The sequence below is a fragment of the Procambarus clarkii genome, chromosome 47, assembly GCF_040958095.1.
Source record: "Procambarus clarkii isolate CNS0578487 chromosome 47, FALCON_Pclarkii_2.0, whole genome shotgun sequence".
NCBI lineage: Eukaryota > Metazoa > Arthropoda > Malacostraca > Decapoda > Cambaridae > Procambarus > Procambarus clarkii.
Window position 1 is genome coordinate 20734223 of NC_091196.1, and position 26625 is coordinate 20760847.

The 26625-nt window shown below is 45.0% G+C and overlaps 1 protein-coding gene across 1 annotated transcript in view; it reads right to left on the reverse strand.

Moving 5' to 3' along the window:
- LOC123762940 (uncharacterized) overlaps window positions 1-26269 on the reverse strand; it is a 155000-nt gene extending 128731 nt beyond the window's left edge. The window contains exon 1 of the mRNA XM_069302069.1: window positions 25886-26269. The gene's annotated coding sequence lies outside the window, so the exon portion shown is untranslated. The remainder of the gene's footprint in view (window positions 1-25885) is intronic.
- Window positions 26270-26625: the final 356 nt, after the last annotated feature.

Genomic DNA, 26625 nt, shown 5'->3' on the forward strand with positions numbered 1-26625 from the left:
CACCACCCCACCCTTCACTGGGGCACCATCAACCCCCCTTCACTGGGGCACCATCACCCCACCCTTCACTGGGGCCCCACAACCCCCACCCTTCACTGGGGCATCACCACTCGTCCAGCAACTTGCCAAATCACTCCAGATGAGACGTCGATATTTATCAACGGGATTTCTCAAATTATGATGAGGCTACTGCTCTCTCCCTTCAATATCCCGATCTCTACCCCATGGCATATCCTAGCCACTACCCTTCCTTAGCCACACCCTTCCCTAGCCACACTCTCCCCTAGCCACACTCTCCCCTAGCCACACTCTCCCCTAGCCACACGCTCCCCTAGCCACACCCTCTCCTGGCCATAACCAGAAATAAGTTTTGTAGATAACATTACCCAGACTGTTAATACTCTACTTCCGGCTATTGTAACAGCTAATAAAAATTATATATTGCATAAATGTGGTCCAAACAAGCTACTGGGATCATTACTGCTGCTGTTACTGGTACGCACATGTAAGGTGTTGAAGCCAGGTCCCATTATTTAAGCCTTGACCCAGGTGTGTTGTGGCGCGCGTGCCCTGAACAGCAAAGGTTGGAACAACAACAACAGCCTGGCAGAACAGTGTGATAAGCGGTTGCCTCATTATCCATCTTCTGACGTCTCATGGTAGACATCTTAAATGTCCCGTTTAGTGTTGTCATTCCTTTCTCTTCGTCGTGGCAACTCTTGAAGATGCCATTATGCCTCAACCTCTGGAATTTATTAAGGCCTGTCAACCTCTGGAATTTATTAAAGCCATCACAACTACTTACTGAACAACCAGTAAGTATACTTTAGTTCTGAACTATTAAAGTCAAGTCTCAGGTGAATTTCCACTGAGTTTACAGCAGTCCTGGACTATGTGAAGGTTGTCCAGCTGAAATTATGTTTCACTCCTGCACTGAGGGATCATTATTTTTTTAATAGCTTAACAGGGTATAAGTTTAGGTTTAAGGTATTGATGATTGCAGTTCACTCAAGCGGTCTATCCTTCTCTTTAGATACTACTTATAGTAGCGAGGTGAACTGTAGTATATATATATATATAAATTACAATTAGATGGACAATTAGAAAGTAGAAATTGGTACGACATATTTTGGACAAACCGGAAATTTTGTTGTATTTATGTTGCTAATAAAACGTAGCCTAACCAACCTAGGGTCTAATACACTATCTGAGCTCTAATATATATATATATATATATATATATATATATATATATATATATATATATATATATATATATATATATATATATATATATATATATATACTAGGCCTAGGAATATTTAAGGGTGGTTTGTAGTTTAATTTTCTCCAGACTCTATGAAGTGAATAGTAGCAAACTCTACTATCTAATTGCCCATTACGTCGATATATGTACGATGTACCTCTACACATAGTTACAAAGAGTTACAACAAATAAAATAAATAAATATTTCATCATCATGCGCTCTTACCTCTGCAGATTTAAATTTTCTTATGGCGGAGAAACTTAGAATTACCATAATATTTACTATGCTTGTACCTGCATATTACTGAATTTGATTTTGGCTGTGCGCATGACCGGTTTCAGCAGTGTTTTGACTATGAAGGTGTTTTGGCTATGTATGTGACTGGTTTTAAATTTATTTGTGGCTATGTAGGCTCTTTTATTCATACTTGACTATGCACTGCATGGCTCTCCATCACTCGTATTAATCATTCCTCGGTAGTATAGAGGTGAGTATCCCCGCCAGTCACGCAGGAGATCGGGGTTCGATTCCCCGCCGGGGAGGTAACTTTTTGTCTATGTATTTATTAACACGATGTACTGAACGGGGTGAGAATAGCTTGAGCTACCTCATCCCTTTGTGTGTATTTTACCTCAATAAACTGATTTCAATTTCAATTTCGTATCGATCTACCGACGGGAACAAAATGGGGGGATGCAACAATTATATAATTTAAAAGAAGAGGACATTTCCTGCTCCGCGTGGAAACTTTTTTTTTTAGTTTATATTTAAATCGAGATTTTCATGACACTATCGACCAAAACAACTTTCTCGGACACACCCACACTATTGCGCTCACTTTATGAATCAAAAGAAACAAACATGCATTTAAAAAAAAAGTCCAAAATTCTATAAACATTTTCTTAAACGGTACGGGGATTTACTATTAATATTACTGGTTAAATGATATATCGTATTTAATGGTGGACAGGACATCTTTTCGGTTCACTAACAACCGAATATTTACTATTCTATTTATATGTACAACATCACATGGTTTTTACCTTACAAAACACTTGAAATTTACTTTCAATAAATGTATAATGAAACATTATATATATATATATATATATATATATATATATATATATATATATATATATATATATATATATATATATATATATATATATATAAATCAACACCTACAGCCTTGATCCTTGCTAAGCAACAACAGCAACAACAACAACAATACCTACAAACAAACACACTAACAGAGTTTCCGCGCCGGATTTCCTGCTTATTGTGTATGGTAATAATTTTTTGTCACATGCGATTTATTTTTGCTCGCGTGCTTGTCTGTGTTTTACTATTTATATTGACTATTTGTGCCTGCAGGATCGAGCTGCTAGCTCTTGGACCCCGCCTTTCAAACAGTCGGTTGTTTAATGTTCTGACTCCCGACCTATTTTATCTATCATATCTACTACATATATTTATTACACACACACACACACACCTCCCCAGGATGCAGCCCGCAACAGCTGTCTGATTCCCAGGTACCTATTTATTGCAAGGTGAACAGAGGCACCAAGGTGCAAGAAACTAGCCATTTGTTTCTGTCTCGACCGGGAATCAAACCCGGATCCATGAACTGTGAATCTCGAACGCTGTTCGTGTGTATGTGTGTGTGTATATACCTGTGTGCATGTGTTAGTGTACTCACCTAGATCTACCCACCTAGTTGTGCTTACGGGGGTTGAGCTTTGTCTCTTTGGTCCCGTCTCTCAACCGTTAATCAACTTGTGTGTGTGTGTGTGTGTGTGTGTGTGTGTGTGTGTGTGTGTGTGTGTGTGTGTGTGAACGTGTGAGAGCGTGTGCGTGTGTGTGAGCGTGAGTGTACACACACACCAGACAGGGTACAGAGCAATACAGATGTGTGATTGGACTGTCACTGCTAGTGTTGGGTGACAGGTGTGTGCCAGCTGCCTGTCACACAACTGACACTGCCGCAGCACCCGTCCCAAGCACCTGTCCACACTAAGCAATAGTGTGGACAGTAACTTAGATGACAAGTCAGTCATCTAACTGTCGATGAATCTTTCAACTCCCGTTGTCAGGGGACAGGAAGCTGGTGTACTTACCTTTATCAACATCCCCCTAGGCCAACTATTGACTTTCCCCACAACAATTTCCTAACTGCTAGGTGAACAGAGGCATCAGGTGAATTGAACCCTAGGCCCTCGAGTGTGAGTCGAGGACGTAAACCACTGCACCATATTTAAAAAACAGACGCCACCTATGCACAACAAATGAATGACATTTTTCATCACAACAATAATTTGCATTTCGTTATATCATAGCCGTGACGAGGAGTACCCTGCTGGTGGAACTCTGTGGGCCACGTGTAGAGGTACTTCGTAGAGTACTTCAGAAGAGAGATTTTGTAAAGTCAGTTTGATTTCCCAAGCCGTGGTGAGATATGTTTTGTGGGTGGTGTATCAGGCTATCAGCCCCCCAGAACCATGATAGCAAGTCACGCTGTCAGCCCCCACAGAACCATGATAGCAAGTCAGGCTGTCAGCCCCCCACGGAACCATGATAGCAAGTCACGCTGTCAGCCCCCACAGAACCATGATAGCAAAGTCACGCTGTCAGCCCCCCAGAACCATGATAGCAAGTCACGCTGTCAGCCCCCACAGAACCATGATAGCAAGTCACGCTGTCAGCCCCCCACGGAACCATGATAGCATGTCACGCTGTCAGCCCCCCACGGAACCATGATAGCAAGTCACGCTGTCAGCCCCCACAGAACCATGATAGCAAATCACGCTGTCAGCCCCTGTCGGCCTTTGTACCGAGGCGCCTTTGTACCCGGGGAACCTCTGTACCCGGAGAGCCTCTGTACCCGGGCCCCTCTGTACCAGCCCTGTGGGGATCATATCACCTCATCAGTATGCTGACTGGCTTTCAACCGGGTTATTCCCCTGAATAATGTGACCGTAAAGTGAATATGCCTTTTAAAAAACTCTAGGAAAATAACTTGACTATTTACTAATAATGTGTTGGAACGGGTTTAAAAATGTTTGTGTTCATAATGTCTTGAAAAGTCATGTTGTGTGTTATAAGCTGTTGTTCTGTTATAAACGTTTTTTTCTGTTGCAAACTTTTGTTCTCTGTTATGTACTGTTGTTCAACGGCACGTGCTATGATGCTCTGTTATTCAACGGGCAGGACTATGATGCTCTGTTATTCAACGGCCAGAACTATGACCCTCTGTTATTCAACGGCCAGAACTATGACGTTCTGTTAATCAACGGCCAGAACTATGCCTCTCTGTTATTCAACGGCCAGAACTATGACCCTCTGTTATTCAACGGCTAGAACTATGACCCTCTGTTATTCAACGGCCAGAACTATGCCGCTCTGTTATTCAACGGCCAGAACTATGACCCTCTGTTATTCAACGGCCAGAACTATGACGTTCTGTTATTCAACGGGCAGAAAAACGACGATGCTGTTGTTCAACGGCAAGCACAGAATGTCTAAACGGTCCATTAACAGCGCACAGATTCGCAGCAATATTTACAGACAGAAATTAAGATACGTTCATTCCCATTTCATCTGACACAAAGGAACACTGGACATAGGTAGTGGACCACTTTTATGTCTATTGAGTTACGACATTAAGTTACATAACGCTGGGATTCGAAGCTTCGTCACGGTTTGAGTGAAACAAACTCGAGACCGTCGACACGTTTGTCTCTTAAGGAAGGAAACCGGTTGGCGGGTTCTGCCACTGTCCGTCTTGAGATTATCTTGAGATGATTTCGGTGGTTTAGTGTCCTTGTGGTCCCGGTCCTCGACCAGGCTTCCACCCCCAGGAAGCAGCCCGTGACAGGCTGACTAACACCCAGGTACCTATTTTACTGCTAGGTAACAGGGGGCATAGGGTGAAAGGAACTCTGCCCATTGTTTCTCGCCGGCGCCCGGGATCGAACCCAGGACCATAGGATCACAAGTCCAGTGTGCTGTCCGCTCGGCCGACCGGCTCCCCCCGTTCTCTCACCTTATTCACAAATCCGTTTAAAATACGTCGTAATAATGAAACCCACAGCACTTTAATACTGACGTTTAAGCCCTAACCTAACAGGAAGTGATCACGTTTCGGTCCGTCCTGGGGCCAGATTCACGAAGCAGTTACGCTAGTACTTACGAACGTGTACATCTTTCCTCAATCTTTGACGGCTTTGGTTATATTTATTAAACAGTTTACAAGCATGAAAACTTGCCAAACAACTGTTGTTATTGTTATAAACCGCCTCCTGGTGCTTCGGAGCTCATTAACTGTTTAATAATTGTAAACAAAGCCGCCAAAGATTGAGAAAAGATGTACAGGTTCGTAAGTGCTTGCGTAACTGCTTCGTGAATCTGGCCCCCTGGACATCAAGTCGCGTAAAGAAAACAAAAGAAGTGTCACATTTTCGTCCACGTTCTGCACTGACGTTTTCTATATACCGGCTTCGATAGGTTAGGCGGCTTGCACGGTATTCGTTACGTTTCTGGTGAGGCAAAAAACAGTTGCATCTTTTTACGGCGTGTGACGGAGAGAGCGGGGTGGCCAGACAGCAGGAGGGAAGGGTGCACTGGATCATGTACCCTTGGTGGTGGTGGTGGCGGCTGACGGGTGAAACACCCACATTGTCAAGAGGCACCGTAGCGAGACGCGTTCCACAGCAGTCATAAATGGCAGTGGGTGATCTTGGCTGGCCTGACGGGCTGCAACCTGTCCTCCTTCAATCTATCCTCCAACAATGAACGTCATATTTCGCTCTTATGCGTCACATTAGGTCAAGAATTATCGTGCCAGAAAATGGAAGCGGCTCGCGAAAGTGACGTACTGTTCCGTTTTCTGTTTTGGCTCCTCTGGTGGATTAGGAGAGGACACTTAAAGCTGACCGTATCCTTGACGTTGGGGAACCTTAGGAGGACGGGCTGCAGTGAGACAATACAAGGCATTGACTTGATAATCACTCAATGTCACTCAGCATGTCCGTGTTTACTGAAGCCAGAGTGTCACTGTCGGCGCCCGGGAGTGTTACGTGAGGCTACCTCCACAATTAACTGTCCAGTGCAGATAAACGTTCACTTACTGGCGCTGTAGAGAAACCGTAACACCACTCAAGTGCCGAGTTGTCACTTTAAACGTCTCCTTCTACAGGAGACTTAACATCCCTACAACGTAGGCTACCATTCAATATCACGTGATACGATGTCACTGGATCAACAGGTCTCCACACTCGCCCCTGGCACGATACTGGTTATCAGAAACACACAACTTCTACACATGAAACTTTTAACTGACTGCTCTGCATGCTGTCTAGAACCTTAGACTCTCTACTCTCAGTCTGGCTCAGAGCGCAACGCCAAACCCCTCCTGAATCGGGAACGCCACTCAGTACATTCTTCCTCGATGAACTCTTGGGTGACAATGACCTCCCTGCGCCATTGAACTGCCTTGTAGCTCTTCCTCGGTTGTCACGTGACCTCAAGTTACACCTCGATTGGCGGGTCGGTGTGAATCTCAGCCAATCAGGTCAGACACCTACATCCGGGTGTTTCAAGACCTCGCCCCGCTCTCTAGGCGCGAAAATCTAGGCGATGCGGCGACGCTATGGAACCATATTCAAAATCTTACAGACTAGGCTGCCACCTTGAAATTCATAAAATGCCAAATTACTCAATAAACGCGAACGAAGAACACTGTTGACGTGACAAAAACTGATGGTACAAGAAACATTCGAGACCAAGGGTGTGTTTGACCTGCAGTGAGACGCTGCTGGAGGCGTCATCGTCTGCGTGGGGACTTCATTAGTGTGTAGGTAGTGATCTTCAGGAGCCGGGGTCTGCCTCTGTTACCACACAGTAGTGGCGGCACACAGGCACGGAACACAGGAGCAACACACGGAAGCAACACACAGGCACGGAACACTGCACCAGAGCAACATAGACACGGGACACCGCATCAGCAACACACTGGCACAGCACACCACACAACAGCAACACAGGTACGGAACACTACACAGCAGCAACAACAGAGGCACAGCAACAGGGAAACGGAACCTAGCAACAAGAGAGGCACGGAACACTGACAGCCCCCTGGCACATAAGACTGAGATAAGCACCGGCCGGCACGTGACTATCACGTACACAAGTTGTTGCTCCTGGGAAACAAAACCAGTAAACATTACACACATCTCGGCGACTCATTCCTATCCTCCGTCCGACTCTAGATCCATATCCTCTCCAAGGGCTAAATAGTCGCAATGGCTTAGCGCTTACTCCAGATACTTGCCTCACTTCCTTCCCACCGCCACACTTGAGTGTCACTGGTGAGTGGCGGCACTCACCGACCACACCTGGCAGTGGCACTGGTGGGGTGGAACTCACTGTGTAGCCAACGTTCATTATATACACACTCCACGCACCTCTACTAATGTGTACTGTGTACACACTCATGTTTGCCTGGTGAATTAATACCATTCCGGATGTGAATAAACAAGATAGCGCACTAAGTGGTGGAGGGTACAGGGAGCCCGGTGGCTAAGCGGCCGGAACACTGGGCGCGTGATCCTGTGGTCCCGGGTTCGATCCGCCGGCAAGAAACAATGGGCGGAGTTTCTTTCACCTTGATGTCCCTGTTACCTAGCAGTAAAATAGGTACCTGGGTGTTAGTCAGCTGTCACGGGCTGCTTCCTGGGGGTGGAGGCCTGGTCGAGGACCGGGCCGCGGGGAACTTACGAACGTGTACATCTTTCCTCAATCTTCGACGGCTTTGGTTACATTTATTAAACAGTTTACAAGCATGAAAAAGTCCCAATCAATTGTTGTTATTGTTATAAACAGCCTCCTGGTGCTTCGGAGCTCATTAACTGTTTAATAATTGTAAACAAAGCCGCCAAAGATCGAGAAAAGATGTACAGGTTCGTAAGTGCTTGCGTAACTGCTTCGTGAATGTGGCCCCTGGCGCTCAGCGCTAGTCCTCGTGTTGGTACTCTCCTCCACACCTGGCTCGGGGCACGTGAGCTCCTTGTTTACACTGTGTATCACCTTAATGAAAGCTTACACGTGTGCAATTTTAGATTGATGCGGGATTTGATCCGAGGACAAAGACTTGTGAACAAATCCACAAGGGCCGTGACGAGGATTCGAACCTGCGTCCGGGAGCATCTCAGACACTGCCTTAATCGACTGAGCTACGACAGGGTTAAAAGGGGCCCTTTTAACCCTGTCGTAGCTCAGTCGATTAAGGCAGTGTCTGGGATGCTCCCGGACGCAGGTTCGAATCCTCGTCACATCCCTTGTGGATTTGTTCATTTGATGCATCACGTTAGTGTGATCTCTGTGTGTAGTGACAAAGACTTGTGTTTCTTTGGCTTGTCGGCGCCTGCTGGCCTTCCAGTATGAACGGACAAGTGCGTTGACGCCTTCTATTTCGTTGGTCACGTGACTCAGCTTCACGCGCCACGGACCGGCTCCTCTCTTAATACTAGTGTGATGAACACGGGTGCTGGTGCAACACCGCACTCCCACGTGTCTAGCACCTCTCCCACGCACTCTCACTTCTCTCACACACTCTCATATCTCCGCACTCGTTCTCAGATGGAGTCTGAGGGCGACTCCTGCCGTCTCGCCCTCAAGCAGCTTCCGCAGACAGTTCAGATGGGAATGGTTTAACTTTTCTGCACGGTGACTGTATACAGGGACTCGTGGGTCATACAAGCACAGAGGAGGGCGGGCAGGACGGCCGCCATGTAGATCCTTAATTTAGTCTCAATTTTAACGTCTCTTCGATCCCGGACATGGATGAGATTGTGTAGCAAGAATGTACCCTGTCCGTGACGGTGTGTTCGAAAATGCAAGCCATAAAACACCTTTGTTGCGCAGACACGGGCGGACGCGAGCACGCTCTTCACCCTTGTGACTCTGGATATATTTGCAACTGCTTTTACATTATGTAAACTGCCTCATTCTACACACTTGTGTACCTAACACTTCCGTACTGTATACATATAAGATGCGCAGTGTGAGGTGTTGGTGGTATACACAGGTATACCTCCTACTGCCCTCCGCTCCTGCTCCTGTATGCTATACACGTATACTCACCCCGTTAGGGGTTATCTCTCAAGGGGCACGGCACAAACTTGCTCAAACTACTAACCTTGTGAATTGAATTTCTACTGGGGTACTTAAACCATTCTACTGTCGCTTCTTTCCGGGTTCCCTACAAGTCTCACATCTAGGAAAGTAGTTTGATCTTAGACGAGTGTGTAGGAGGGGCCACGGTGATGCCCATGTCTAGATGCAGGGCTGACACGTGGGACTGAATGACTCTCATCCAGGCCCCACGCTTGATGAAGGACTGGAGAGAGAGAGAGAGAGAGAGAGAGAGAGAGAGAGAGAGAGAGAGAGAGAGAGAGAGAGAGAGAGAGAGAGAGAGAGAGAGAGAGAGAGAGAGAATATGGGTGTGACTGAATTGTTATGGTATTTACTGCCTCTGTAGCATGTAGCTGAAGGGTGACACTTTGTCTTGTGTGGTCAGGAGCACCGCTGGCCACACCGTGCACCACAGACATGGTGTGGTCAGGAGCACCGCTGGCCACACCGTGTACCACAGACATGGTGTGGTCAGGAGCACCGCTGGCCACACCGTGTACCACAGACATGGTGTGGTCAGGAGCTCCGCTGGCCACACCGTGTACCACAGACATGGTGTGGTCAGGAGCACCGCTGGCCACACCGTGTACCACAGACATGGTGTGGTCAGGAGCACCGCTGGCCACACCGTGTACCACAGACATGGTGTGGTCAGGAGCACCGCTGGCCACACCGTGTACCACAGACATGGTGTGGTCAGGAGCACCGCTGGCCACACCGTGTACCACAGACATGGTGTGGTCAGGAGCTCCGCTGGCCACACCGTGTACCACAGACATGGTGTGGTCAGGAGCTCCGCTGGCCACACCGTGTACCACAGACATGGTGTGGTCAGGAGCACCGCTGGCCACACCGTGTACCACAGACATGGTGTGGTCAGGAGCTCCGCTGGCCACACCGTGTACCACAGACATGGTGTGGTCAGGAGCACCGCTGGCCACACCGTGTACCACAGACATGGTGTGGTCAGGAGCACCGCTGGCCACACCGTGTACCACAGACATGGTGTGGTCAGGAGCACCGCTGGCCACACCGTGTACCACAGACATGGTGTGGTCAGGAGCTCCGCTGGTCACACCGTGTACCACAGACATGGTGTGGTCAGGAGCACCGCTGGTCACACCGTGTACCACAGACATGGTGTGGTCAGGAGCACCGCTGGTCACACCGTGTACCACAGACATGGTGTGGTCAGGAGCACCGCTGGCCACACCGTGTACCACAGACATGGTGTGGTCAGGAGCACCGCTGGTCACACCGTGTACCACAGACATGGTGTGGTCAGGAGCACCGCTGGCCACACCGTGTACCACAGACATGGTGTTGTCAGGAGCACCGCTGGCCACACCGTGTACCACAGACATGGTGTGGTCAGGAGCACCGCTGGCCACACCGTGTACCACAGACATGGTGTGGTCAGGAGCACCGCTGGCCACACCGTGTACCACAGACATGGTGTGGTCAGGAGCTCCGCTGGTCACACCGTGTACCACAGACATGGTGTGGTCAGGAGCACCGCTGGCCACACCGTGTACCACAGACATGGTGTGGTCACCTATCTCGACCTTCATCTTCTTTGTCTCCGTCCACCACGCCGCCCTCTGGCTTTCCCGACATCACTTGGTACCGTCTCTCCCTGGTACCGTCTCTCCCTGGTACCGCCTCTCCTCGGTACCTCTTTCCCCCCTGGTACCTCCACACCCTGGTACCTCCACAGCCTGGTACCTCCACACCTTAGTACCTCTACCCCCTAGGTACCTCCACCCCCTGGTAGCTCCAGATACTCCAATGTCAGTATGCAGTGATCTCTGTGAACTGTGAATACACAGAGACCATTGAGGACACGTGGTTCAAGGAGGTCGATGGAAGACGTTTTTACGACGAGCCTGAAAGCATGCGCATGCAGGAGCCCGTCCTGAGAGTGCATCCATTAGCATGAGAACCCTTCCCTTCCTCTCAAGACACCTGGATAGTTATCAAGATATTTGTGATGGTCTGCAAGCCTATTGCGGTTCCAGTAATAGTCTACGTGTAAACTGGAAAGTGAACCTTTTTCCTAAACAGAGATTATTCTAGTGTTTTCTCTTTATTGCATTACAAATCGTTGGTTTAGAATGTAATAAGTATATGCTGAAAATGTTTTCTTTTAAGAATTTGTTTTTCCTCTAAACGGAATTTTCGGGTACACTCAAATAGTTTTCGAATTTCACATTTCATATTATCGTCAATAATACATCGTATTAACGTAACTAAACGTAATGAAACCTAACCTGGCGTAAGTTAACCGAACATTAACCAAACCTAACCAGACCTAACTTAACCAAGCATTAACCAAACCTAACCATGGAGAGAGAGTAGATAATACCACTAATTATACAGTCGTTCTCAATCCACTCCCAAGAGCGAATCTCCTCCCTAAGGCAACCCGTTCTCGCAAATTCGTAAAGTCAATATTGACTTATTAACTACGTGCATAGGTGATATACTAAACCTAATAGATACCCTTAAAAAAGATTCATAGAAAACACCGACCTTACCTAACCTTGTTAGTATCTTAAGATAAGCATCTTATTGCTTCGTAATTACAATTATAACTTAACCTATACCTATTATAGGTTAGGTAATAATTGTAATTACGAAGCAATAAGATGCTTATCTTAAGATACTAACAAGGTTAGGTAAGGTCGGTGTTTTCTATGAATCTTTTTAAGGGTATCTATTATGTTAAGTATGTCACCTATGCACATATTTAATAAGTCAATATTGACTTATTAAATTTGCGAGAACGGGTTGCCTAAGGACAGGTGGCATGCACCGCGGTGTGATGTCAGAAAAAGACAATTTGGCCTAAAAGGGGCAGTTTCTTTTCCATCAAAAGGCCATGAGTTAAACTAGTGCTTCCGGTGTGATAGCTGGCTAAGGAATGTTTCCATTTCCGGTTCTGCTGACACGAAGAACGTCTATTGGAAACGTGTCTGACGGCACGGAGGTAATATTGCAATTCTACCGATTTCGCTTTTCACCTTGCAATAATATTATAAAGGAATAGGCTACCAGGAGCACGTTCGGAAGTCAGAGTTTGTTCCTTCACAGGCTATTTCAATGGAGGCCCGTGCCAGGCAGCTCCTACTTATTCTCAACCATACCTTTCTCATATATTTCTCTTGGTCTCATCCCTTGTGTCTACCCACCTCTGATCACACCGCTTTTGTCACTTCGTCCTAGTCCAAATTCTTTTATTTTTTCTCCACTTTGCAAACACCCCTGAGTATCTTATATGCCGTGAACATGGATCATTAATGTTCGCATTGCTAATGTAATGCGTGGTTTATTTAATGCAGTCTATCACATACGCCAGTATCTTTGGTTCACATTCAACATAGACACAGCACCGCTCCTGTGCCAGGTAAGTCCAACACGGGCTCACCATAGCCCGTGCTACTTGCCCCCGCTCCTGTGCCAGGTAAGTCCACTACGGGCTCACCATAGCCCGTGCTACTTGCCCCCGCTCCTGTGCCAGGTAAGTTACGGGCTCACCATAGCCCGTGCTACTTGGAACTTGTTCCGAGTAACTGAATCTATAACAACAACAACAACTTTGGTTCAGGAAGTGCCCAGTTGACAAAACATTGCACTACCTCGAGCTTGAATATGTGCTTGAGAAACTGTTAGCTGCTCCAGTCTAAAGCTGCATACTTCTTTATTGGTGTCGCGTACGTGCATGTGTGTGTGTGTGTGTGTGTGTGTGTGTGTGTGTGTGTGTGTGTGTGTGTGTGTGTGTGTGTGTGTGTGTGTGTGTGTGTGTGTGTGCGTGTGCGTGTGTGTGCGCGCGTGTGCGTGCACGCGCGTGTGTGCGTGCGTACTGATCCAGCTGGGGTCACCAGCTTAAAATGTTGAACTTTGCCTGAAGACGAAACCCGGACTGAACTTTAATCACTTGCATCTAGAATGGAAAAGGAAGGAATATAATATGGAACGGAAAAGGAGAAGGAAGGGGATCGAGGAGTACCTCTCCCACGATACACGAAGTGCCGCTGTTGCTTCTCAATTGGATATCACTTATACTAAGGATATACTATAGGATATCACTTATACTAAGCACATTGTTGTTTTTCACACCTGGGCGACCGCGTCGCCTCTCCTGCGTGTGCTAAATTGCGGCTCAGTCATTCGCATCAGCACTTCTACTTAGCTAAGTGGGCTGCGTTGAGGGACACACACACACACACACACTACAGGTGAAGACAACAACTTGGCGCCACTTGAACCAATGATAAATACAAACTCGTAAACAATAGAGATTTGAGGCCACACAGATGATAATTACTGTTAATTGTATTAAAGAATACGATCCACATTGAGTACGAGTGCTTACTCCCACCAACCTTCTGAAGTGAGATATCTCAGACCTCTCTCCGGGATTGTGATATCCCAGACCTTCCTCCGGGATTGTGATATCCAAGATCTTCCTACGGGATTGCGATATCCAAGATCTTCCTACGGGATTGTGATATCCAAGATCTTCCTACGGGATTGTGATATCCTAGACCTTCCTCCAGGATTGTGATATCCAAAACTTTCCTCCGGGATTGTGATATCCAAAACCTTCCACCGGGATTGTGCTATCAAATACCGTCCTCCTAGTTTGTGATATCCCAGATTGTCCTCCTGGCTTGTGATATCCAGGAAGAGGATCTAGGATATCCACAAACGCAAATAGTTTGTGTCGAGGACACCAACAGTTTCAACAAAGCTCAGCACGTTTTCTAAACCTAGCATATATCGACCCATTAAAATCATCAATAAATTGTTATAGAAATGTGCGGAAATTCTTGCGGTTATGGCGGAAGGTCGGGGGGTGGCTAGCGTGCGAGCCGTGTATACAGGAGGCCCCGAGGCGAGTCTCCCTACAATTACTGGCCTTTTCGTGCAAACACGTGCACATACAAACACGTGCATACACAGACACGTGCACACACAGACACGCACGCCCACAATGTGTATTCATCTAGTTGTGCATGCGGGGGGTTGAGCTCTGCTCTTTCGGCCCGCCTCTCAACTGTCAATCAACAGTTACTAACTACTATTTTTTTTTTCACACACACACAGGAAGCAGTTCCGTAATAGCTGTCTAACTCCCAGGTACCTATTTATTGTTAGGTAACAGGGGGATCAGGGTGAAAGAAACTCTGCCCATTTTTGTTTCTCGCCGGCGCCGGGAATCGAACCCGGGCCACGGGATTACAGATAGCGTGCTATCAACACAGCCGCCAGCACCCCTAATACTCACACACGCACACACTCTGTGTGTGTGTAATATATACTAGAAATCATAGAGAAAACAGGTCGGGGGTTGGTAGTTTTTCACAGATTAAGGAGCAAATCAAGAAGAAAATACTCCCAACTATCAAAAGTCGCCACAGAGCCAAAGTAGCGGAAGGAAGGTCCACTGCGATATGTTACGAACAAGCCACTGGGTACTACTCTTTCAAGCCTGACAAAAAGATATCCAGAGACATTGCAGTAGCCATACACAGACTCAGACTTGGTTACAAGTGCTGCTGGGGAGGTAATGAACCAACCCGTTCTCGCATACAAAGATCCAAGCTCTTTAATTCAGCCGCCAACCCCCCTGTTTATGAATGAAAAGCGGTTTACACACGACTCACAACTGCTGGAGTTCGAACATATCCGGAACAAATGCTTCACTGACGAATTTTGTTCGAATCACAACGCTGTAAATGCTTCACCCACGTACTACAAATACAAATAATCGCCAACAGAACCTAAACACCTAACCTAACCTAACCTATGCCTATATATACACAATATGCCAATATATTATAATATTAATTTATACTTGAGAAAATTCCCGTTTTGAATGAACAGCATGTTAAAATTTATGAATGCGTCTGTGGGTTCGACCGCTGAATGTAATGGACTTGAGTCGAGGACGGGTTGGTTCAAGCCACAATTCTATAAATGCTTCACCCACGAACTTATAAATACAAATAATTACCAACAGAATCTAAACACCTAACCTAACCTACGCCAAAATATACATATAATTTTTATGTGTAAGAATATTCATTTATATATGAGAACAACCCGATTTTTAATACACAGTATGTTAAAATTGATGAATGCGTCTGGGAAGGACGGCCGCTGCTTTAAACAGCCTAAGTGAGGTTGAATAAACCCAATAGTTAAAGAGTGTCATATCTGTGGAACAGAAGCAGAGGCGCCGCTATTACCCAACTTACTGGAATGTGAAGCTACTGAAGCCCTGCACATCAAACTAAACATTAATCCAACGACAGCAGCTGCATTAGATGCATATTCCACACCAAGTTCAAGTATGTTTATTTAGACAAGAAAAAATACATCTCAAATGGATAGAGTAGCTAAGGCTAATTCTACCCCCCTAATTCCACAATTCCACAATTGAGTCCACCATGTATGTGGGACCAATGCTGCAGTGTGCAGCGCCGACACGCAGCTCTCACTTCCATTCGCACAGTTACCGTTTAGAAAGTGGAGAGGCTGTTCATACGAGACAAGAGAACGTGTTCCTCGTATCACTTAAGAACCAAAGACGGTCAATACTTACAAGTACTTCAGGCTGCTAAGTGGACCAGGGGGCAAGATGTTTAATATGGGACATTTTTATGTGATGGAAGGAAAGGGGAAAGCGCCAAGCCATTACGACTATATATAGTACTTGGAAGGGGTCAGGATAAGAATTTGAGATAGGACGGGGGGAAGGAATGGTGCCCAACCACTTGACGGTCGGGGATTGAATGCCGACCTACACGAAGCGAGACTGTCGCTCTACCGTCCAGCCCAAGTGGTTGGTCAAGTACGAGGGGACACGAGACACCGGACAGAACGAAAACTGACATATGAGAAAGTGACCAACTAAAATACATTAAAGTGGCGGCGGAGTGTAACATCACACCACACAGCCGATGGTTAAGAGGCGGAGCCCAGGAGCTGGATCTCAATTACCGCAGCTACACCTGAGGAAGTATACACCAAGACTCACCCTCCCCCACGGTCTGGCGTGAGTAACCATGGTGACTCACTCACACGCTGGCAATGTCACCATTAAAGAACACTATTTGAACAATAAAAGCCTCCAACAGTTTAAAGAAATAATGGAAACTGGAAATTTCACTAAAAAATCGTTCCATGGCGTTTGTGTTAGACCGAAATAGTGTGTATTTACTATTTGTGCCTGCAAGATCGAGCTGTTAGCTCTTGGACCGCACTTGTTTAGTGCTCACCTAATTGTGCTTGCGGGGGTTGAGCTCTGGCTCTTTGGTCCCGCCTCTCAACCGTCAATCAACGATTGTGTGTGAGTGTGTGTGTGTGTGTGTGTGTGTGTGTGTGTGTGTGTGTGTGTGTGTGTGTGTGTGTGTGTGTGAATTCGCCTAGTTGTGCATAGGTTTAAGGGCTCTTGACATATTAGACAAAAATGAACAGATTATTATTAATAATAATAATAATTATTATTATTATTATTATTATTATACAGCTTCAAGTGCTTGAAGCTGTATTTGACGCTCACTCCCACTACATCTCACCAATTTCCCTTCTCCACTATCCTCACACCACCCAGTACTTGCTATTCCAAAATTCTCTTGATGCAGTAGCCGTGAGCGCTGTAAAGTTCTGATCCCCAAATATAACATTTATAACATATAAATGCTAACACGATGCCTGATAACATTAAAAAAAAAAATGGTATTAAATACAAAACAATGTTGCACAGTCCTCTCGCTTCATCGACATAGCAACTGCATTTTCTGTCACTTGTTAAAAGTAGCAACGCGTGCAATGTCACACGAAACACCTGGGCACCACCAGGCACTAACAGCGATGCATCAACTTTCTCTAATCACGGTTGCGATATGTAAAACCAGACAGTGAAGTCCATAGGAATATATATACCGAGAGGTGAACCCACATCTCAGTGTGTATATATATACACTGAGCGTCTACTTTAGTCCTGAACTATGCTCTGAACTAAAGTATACTTGGTGGTTGGCCTGTAAGTTATTGTGGTGTTAATAATCCTCACGAGGATGATTGGCCTTAACACCAAATCAAAAGCCCAAGAACGCGCATGTGTGCGCTGTGGAAGAACAAATCATTATCAGATCAAAGAAGAAACAACAGGATTGTTAGTGAGAGAGAGAGAGAGAGAGAGAGAGAGAGAGAGAGAGAGAGAGAGAGAGAGAGAGAGAGAGAGAGAGAGAGAGAGAGAGAGAGAGGGAGAGGGAGAGAGAGAGAGAGAGATCCCAAGATTACACTCTAAGGGGACAAAGGAAAGAGGAAACACGCTCTACATTCCCCCATAAGACCTGCTAGCGGCGCCACAAGCTACACACCAACACTCCAAGACTTCCATCTATCACCTCACACTCACCCGAGAAGATGGAAGGGGGGGGGGGGGGAATGGGGGGCACAACAAACAAAACATGACCACAATTTTGTGTGTTTGCTGGGATGATAAAACACAATCATTGTTCGAAGACCTCATCCAGTCCTTCGGAGGGATGCGTGTCCAAGATACAGCAAGTATTTCCTCTCTGGGTCGCGACACTGAGGCGCTGGAACGGGAAACTGGACGCTCTTGTGTCTTTAGTTTGCCTAATGAGTTCCTCACTCACCTCCTCTAGGAACTAGAATGCACATTTACTCCAGGCGCCCAGGGTCTCAGAGCCTATCGGCACGAACCTGTAACAACGTTCTAGGTCCCTAGAAGCTAGATAAATTTGATCCGATACACCCTAACCTATCCCAACATTACCTACCCCAACCTAACACAACGTAACCTACCCTAACATAGCATAACCCAATATAAGCTACCCAACGTAGCCTAATCCAACATAACCTATCGCAACATAGCTTTACTAATCGTAGCCTAACCTTATAATATGAATTACCCACAATTCCTTAGATAAACGTAACCATCTTTAATTAATTCGTTAGTTAACATTTCCTTCTTGCCATATACCACCATCATACCGTATAACATAATGACACGAAAGCTGGATGTACAATTCACTCGTGATAAAGAATTAGCATTATGATACAAGGGAGGTAAGGTAATCATCGGGAGAAAGCGCTAAACTAGCGTAAGTACGTAGCACTTAAATGAGATATGAGGACAAGGAAATGAGATACGAGGACAAGAAAATGGGATATGAGGAAGGGGTCAAGTAACGGTACCCAACCAATTGGACTATTAGGGATCGAACGCCGATCATACAAGATGTAATAAAGGGCGTCGCTCTACCGATCAGTTCAAGTAGATGGACTATGATACAAGGGAATGTTGTGGTACAGTATCTGTACCACACAGATGCTGATATTTACCATGTGTGTGACACAATGACCTCGCTGAGATCACTAGAAATTTATTTAATCCGCCTTGATTTGCTGGCCCGTAAACAAAGAAAAATGAACTGTTTAGCCTAACAAAAAATATAGAAACAGGTGAGCCCAGGGCCAGATTCACGAAAGCACTTACGAACGTGTACATCTTTCCTCAATCTTTGACGGCTTTGGTTACATTTATTAAACAGTTTACAAGCATGAACACATCCCATTCAACTGTTGTTATTGTCAAGCCCGAAGAAGCTGTAAGACAGTGCCTCTAAGCTAAGCTGTTGCAGAGGTGATGAGGCTCTAGCAACAGGTGACCTGCATATAATTATATTCTACATAGAAAAACAAACTGAATTGTTGCAACATGCAAATTTAAATTCATATTAGTGTGAATGTAACATTGTAATTCAATAAAGCTGCTATACACCTGGAACCGAATCCCACGGATGTGTTGACTTCAGCAATACTAATACAATATGTTGCAATTGAGGAGCAAAATAACAAGTATTTTGTGGCGAGCTGTCACCTATAATGAGGCCACTTCATCGCCAACTGTTACTATATTCATCAAGTATTTTGTTATCAATGGTTCATTTTCTACAACCGGATCTTCGAGCGATTAGGCTCCAGATTGAAAAACACGAAGTAATTGGCAAATCAGAGGCTGCTACCAAGTCTAGAGTTTCCAACCCTACTGGAGCACCAAAACGGTACCTGCCGAACGTGTCCTCTCAAACAGTACCTTGCACTTTGGCGTACACACCCCGAACGGCCAAAATGTGATGTACTTATAAATCATAACGGCTCGCAATATTGACGGGTTGTCATGCTTTCAATTCGTGGGTCCTCTTTTAGGTTAGGTTCGGACAATTTCGTGAATAATTTTTGTGACGTTGTGACAACCCGAGAGAACGGGCTTAATACTAACCCTTCATTTACGGCATAGAAATTGCAAATCCATCATATCGTTGGTAATAACATTTCATTGACTTCAACACGTGGATAATTGGAGATATACTGTTCCAGCAGCTCGTTCTCCAGCAGCCCGTGTTCCAGCTGCCGTGCTCCAGCAGCCCGTTTTCCAGCAGCCCGTGCTCCAGCAGCCCGCGCTCCAGCAGCCCGTGTTCCAGCAGCCCGTGCTCCAGCAGCCCGTGCTCCAGCAGCCCGTGCTCCAGCAGCCCGTGTTCCAGCAGCCCGTGCTCCAGAGGGGTGTGACACCGAAGACGGCATGTTGAGACTCCAAGGCTCCCACCTTGGCACGCCGGCGCCATGTATATATACGTGGCGCCTTGGCTGTGGCCGGCGCCACAGCTATATACCATTCAAACAACCCCCCCCCCAATCTTTCAACACACTTCCTACCTGACCCTTGTGTACAGTTTGGGTGAAGGTCTGCACTTCCCGATGACTGCACGAGTGGTCATGTTGCAACCCAGCCTCATAAAGTAATGGGTCTTATACCAAGTATTTGGACGCACGCACCAATATGTTCTGTTGGACCACAACAAAATTCCCGTTTTATACTATTATTTTATAGCCCAAAACAACTAAAACCAAACTTAAATATTCAAAGGCCTAGTATAGCACAAATATTATATTAGGCCTAAGATAGCGTGTATTAAGCCTAGGACTGCCTAACATAGATTCCATAGTTACATTTCTGATTTTCTAGAATGTCATTTGGGCTAATACAGTAACACAAAACTCAAACTTTTGGGGGGGGGGGGTGCAACAGTACATATTGGTGCGTTTGACCAAATGGTTGGTATAAGTTCATCATTTTATGAGGCTAGGATATGAGGTTGTGGATGTGTTCTTACTGAAAGGTCTGCGTTTTCTGTTCACTTGTACGGGTGCTGTGAATTGCTAAAATTGGTCAAATGTGGGCTAAATTTTTTGATTAACTGGAGATAATCAATGCTTTTACTATTTGATATTTTATTGAGAGGTCTCTTCTACTCTAATGTCTTCTATGTTGAAGGGTAGTAGGCATCCATCAGTCTCAGGAGACTATGGAATTGCGCTCTGGTTGTCGGTCTGGAGTGGCCTCACCAGGGCGCAAAACCAGGGTAGGTTGATTCGGGGGAGAAGCTGTTACCCAGGCAGCAGGTCCTCCCTCTCCACGGCGCTGAAAGTCTCCAATGGAAAGGCATAAGCCGCGAAGGGTACTTTGCGGCTTATCAACCTGTCCTCGTACAAAGAACGTCGCTTTTCGCTTACGAAAGGCCAAAAATTGTCGTACTATAAGATGTTACAGGGTGACGTACTGTTTAGTTTTATATTCTGGGTCCTTTGGTAGGTTAGCAAAGCACACCTTAAATTGACCGTTTTCTTGATGTTGTGAAACCTTAGAAGGACGGGCTGTGATAAGTCCAGGTTTGAATCTGACTCTGGCAGTGTGATGTCTGAAGCAGTGTGCTGCTAGAGTGGTGTGACCCAACCTTAGTCTGGTCATTGTTACATCTTTTTCCTGTTGTTGTTGTGCCTGGTGTGTTTCCAAGCTTCCCAGGACTTCTTTAATGTTCCAAAGTATGTTGAGAAGCCAACCCATCATTAAAACAAATATATAAAATCTATTACTACTATGGCTAAAATGCACAAAATGCTAAATGTTGTAGAAAAGTTGGGCATAACAAAAAGTGAAATAGACTAACCATAAATGATTCGTGATTTCCATTTTGCTGCGCAGTTTTGGGGGTTTAGGTGGATTTTAGGGCCCATTTTCGAGCTATGTGGTGTATAGATTGATGTGTGATGTTATGTAGCGTGCACTGCTTTTGAGAGTTCTCAGAACAACTTCACAGTGGAGTATTCCACAGTGTGCTGACATCCGTTGTATAGAGATGACATATCCATGTGATTCGTGTTCGTGGAGATTAAGGCCGGGCTGGACTAGCTCTTCGCATATTTTTAAGCAGTATGTAATGGCTTTAATTGTATTTTTAGAGTCGCTGCAGACTGTATTTCCCAACTGATGGTGTGATTATTATTATCAGGGCTTGGTACAGAGAAAACAATTCTGCTATGAATACTAATAGCTGGTTGGCAAGTCGCTCTTTCAGGCTGAAGTGGTAATGTAGGATCCACACAGCACTGTTGCTGGAGGGTTCACTAATGGTCTGGATGCAAGACTCAGCTGTATAGATTACAGCTGTGTTGGGCGAACGTGGAGGAAGCTGAGGCTATGGCTGCTTTAGGTGGAGATTGGGGGATAGCACCTTCTAGTTGTATTGACTGATGCTCTAGTTATAGCTGTTGTGCAACGCCAGGAGCAAATTGGGGAGGCTGTCTGATTAGGTTTTCACGGTTTTGGAAGATGATAGGTCTATACTAAGGCAATTTGAGATCAGTGTTAGGAAGAGCTGCGAGAGGCTATACAGTCTCCGCGATGGAGTGGTAAAGCCCTCGCCCGGCGTTTTGCGAACGCTTTGGCCTGGGCTCGTATCCTGGCCGAGGAGGATTGACTGGGCGCCAATCTTTAACTGTAGCCTCTGTTCACCCAGCAGTGAATGGGTACCAGGTTGTTAAATGATTTGACGGATCGTATTCCAGGGAAAATTACGATTAAGGACCTGTCCGAAACACTATGTGTGCTAGTGACTTTACAAGAATGTAAGAACTCTTGTATATATAAAATAAGGCTGGTGGGTAAGGTAGGGTTGTGTGGGTTAATTATTGATCAGTGTAGATCAAGTGGGTGTGCAGCAGTGCTGAATGACACACAGTTGGTACACATAGCGTCTCTTCTTGTAGAAAGTATTGTCAACATCTTTTTTGAAATGCTAGGATAAAAGATGAGCGCAGTGTCTCGCTGGCGAATCGCATATCAAGTGTTTTGTGTGAGCACTAGGCTCCGGTTGCCGCTGCAGATGCCTGACAGCAGTAGTCGATTCGAAGTCCAAGGTAGGTTGTGTAGCGTCTTATCAAACTATGACAGCAAGCATGCAGCATAACATGGGCTTCCATTTTAAATAATTGGCCTAAGTTTCCTTAATTATATAATGGAGTATATTTCGATAACATATTATGCGTACTTTTTTAGTGGAGGCTCTTTTAGTCTCTATTCAGCAGGCTCTTTTAGTCTGCAAAAGTGTTAGTCTGCAAAAAACCAGTAGGGATTAATATTCACTTTACATGTCTGGCAACCATTACATTCTCAACAAATGCAACAATAAATAACAGCAATGCTGCAATAAACTCACGCCCTGGGAATAAACATATATGTGCTACTGATTGCATTAGTTTATGTATTGCGTGTATGTGTTTGGACCAGTAATATCTGCAGCACCCACAACAACCTCTCACACCTCCATGGTCTCTAGGACCGTAGTGAGGCTTTTCCCTACAAGTGAGACAAAGTTAATTAAGACACAAACAAAGTATGCTCGCACCATACACAGTACTTATAGTAGTATATACATCGCAGCTGGAGTCATGATGTTGGTCAAACCATGTTAAAAAATCTGATTACATTATCCAATGGTCATTTAACTATCAACTCAACATCCATATAAATCAGTAAGGATCAAAACAATAAGGTTATTGGAGGGCTAATTAACAGGTCCCCTGCTCAGTGACCTCAACTTGAGAAACAAATATACACATCTCTGAAATATGTGATGGTCAGTGTACTGTGTCAGTTAAGGATGCCATTTGCTTATCAAAAATCTAACACTCTGGTACTTATTTACTACTGAGTGAACAGAAGCATGAGGTAAAACGTGCCCAGTCGTTTCTGTCCTGCCTGGGACTGAACGTACACAACTGTACAAAGATTGTTATATTCAGTTTTTGCACCTGTATATACTGCTTAATATCTATATACTATTTATTTATCAACACTATTGTCATCTTTGTGGTCCCTTCTCTAATGTATTTTACTATTCTATAAGTTTGTATTATAACTTGTCATTAAAATCATTAGTCACATACATCATTAGTCACCCACACATCTGAAAATAAAGGAAGTGAAGACGTTTCGGTCAGTCCTGAACTATTATCAAGCCGTGTAAGTAGTAGAAATGGTCAGTTTACTGGGCGCAATAGTCCGTATAATAAAGCAATAGACAATGCATTAAGGCAATAGACAGTGTACTAATCCAATAAGCTGTGTACTGATTGATTGATGATTGATGAAGATTAAGCCACCCAAAAGGTGGCACGGGCATGAATAGCCCGTAAGTGGTGGCCCTTTTGAGCCATTACCAGTATCAAGAGCTGATACTGGAGATCTGTGGAGGTGCAACTGCACCCTGCGTGACGGGAGATGTGTCCCGAGCTATGTACTGAAGCGGTGTACCCAAGTAATAGGCAGTGTACTGAGGCAGTACACTGCCTCAGTACAGTACATACTCCATATCAACCTACCCTGGCTTTGCGCCCTAGTGAGGCCACTCCAGAGCACAACACCATAGTCTCCTGAGACTGATGGATGCCTACTACTACTGAGGCAGTAGGTATTGTACCGAGGCAACAAACAGGTAAGTGAGGCAATAGGAAGTATACCGAGCAATAGAAACTACTGTATACTGAGACAACAGGCTCAGTATGCAGTTAAACTGTAAAACGATATGACAATTTTGATTAACAAAATTACTTAGATGTGCTCCACTAAATGTAACGTGCAACGATGATTTTTACAAAAAATAAGAAAACTATATCAGTCCATAGAGCACTCAAAAATTTTTGATCAAGTTATAAGCATAAAGATTATCACACATGAAAAGTCGACAACAATTCCGTATTTACGTTTACAAATATTGAACAAAACCATCTCTTTTTTTTTTTTTTTAAAGTCGCTACTAAATTTTTTGGTAGGAGCAATAACTCGTTTTAGATCAAGTAATCTGTTGCTGCTGAAGCTCTGCTCTAATCCCTTCTAGCACGTCAGTGGCCAAATTCACGAAGCAGTTACGCAAGCACTTACGAACCTGTACATCTTTTCTCAATCATTGGCGGCTTTGTTTCCAATTATTAGACAGTTTACAAGCATGAAAACTTGCCAATCAACTGTTGTTATTGTTATAAACAGCCTCCTGGTGCTTCGGATCTCATTAACTGTTTAATAATTGGAAACAAAGCCGCCAAAGATTGAGAAAGGATGTACAGGATCGTAAGTGCTTGCGTAAGTGCTTTCGTGAATCTGGCCCCAGAGCACTTCATTATGTGCAGGCGATTCGTGCCCTTCACTTCTGTTTACATATTCGTCAGTATAGGTTTCGTCTGGATGGGATCAAGTACCACAGTAAATGTTTCGATAGCGCTTTATTGGACATCTTTCCGCTTTACGCCAGCAAGTTAGGCCATTTAACCGCCTTTATATGAGCGGAGGATAATGATATTTAATGTTTTCAAGATTATTTGAACATTAATCCAAATACATATCCTAACGTGCAGTGCAGCTGATACCGTTTTCATTGCGGCTCACCGGAAATCAATATTTTTCTTGAGAAATGTCAACAGGGGCAGCAAGACGAGGCGGGTGGCCAGACAGCTGATAACAGGCAAATCATTCCATGAGCCAATGTGCCTCACAAGCTCCACATTCTGGTCAAGTGGTATGACCCATTTATCTCACAACCACACCATTATGGTCACGTGGTAACGAACATAACCCTCCGCAGTCCTCCACTTATTGCCTCTTTACACAACCTTCACCCGCATCAAGCACATCTGATCCTCCTAAGGTTTCCCAACGTCCAGAAACTGTCATTCTAAAGTGCCCTATCCTAACCTACGCGTCTGGCCTCCAGCTTTGGACACACATTCTCTTATAGGTGTGTGTGTGTGTGTGTGTGTGTGTGTGTGTGTGTGTGTGTGTGTATGTGTGTGTGTGTGTGTGTGTGTGTGTGTGTGTGTGTGTGTGTGTGTGTGTGTGTGTGTGTGTGTGTGTGTGTGTGTGTGTGTGTGTGTGTGTGTAGTATATAAATTTATAACAACGTTATTTATAAATAAGCACAATGGTTCTTAATATACTTATAAACTCAAAGCACACTTAAGGATATGTAACAACGTAAATTACTTACAATAGCTGCTGGTCCTTCAGAAAAATGGCAAGTTGTCCAGGCTCGTCGAAGCCTTTAAATAACTGAAGTGATTCTTTCCTCTTGTATTTCCTAGATGGTGTACATCCTCCAGTGTAGCGCGGAGATCCAAGGATTATCTTAATAGTTGACTAAAAGACATAATTCTGTCTTGGTAATACTGAAAACATTACACAATCCAACACAGTAGGTTAAGACTGGTTTTTACAAATCACTGACTTTCTTTCTCTGCTTCTCATAATCCACAATTCATGATTCAGGACGGGCTCGACTCCCACAATAGCCTAACATTATGTTCTGCCGCTCCAGAAGTTAACTTTTCCACACATCACAACTAAACGAAGCCCGTTAAAACCCACACTCGATCGCTATCCTTACAATGACCTGTAAATATAGTGGACGTCAGGTAAATACGCAGCGCGTACTCTCGAGCGTTCCCAGCGTCACTAAACTGTTGTGCGAAATTGCCGGAACCTAACCCACCCGAGGACCCACAAACAGAAAATGGAACATCACGTCAATTTCGCGAACCGCTACCATCTTTTAGTACATAGGATTTTTAGCCTTAGGGAAACTTATACGTCAAAATGCGATGCATTATTCAGAAGAACGGGTTCATAAGTTAAAAGGAATGCGTTCTAAGAAAATTTATTCATGCCAAATAATAAAAAAGTACCTTTTTCCGCCAAGTATACAAGCTATGGTCTGTTTTTCTTTAATAA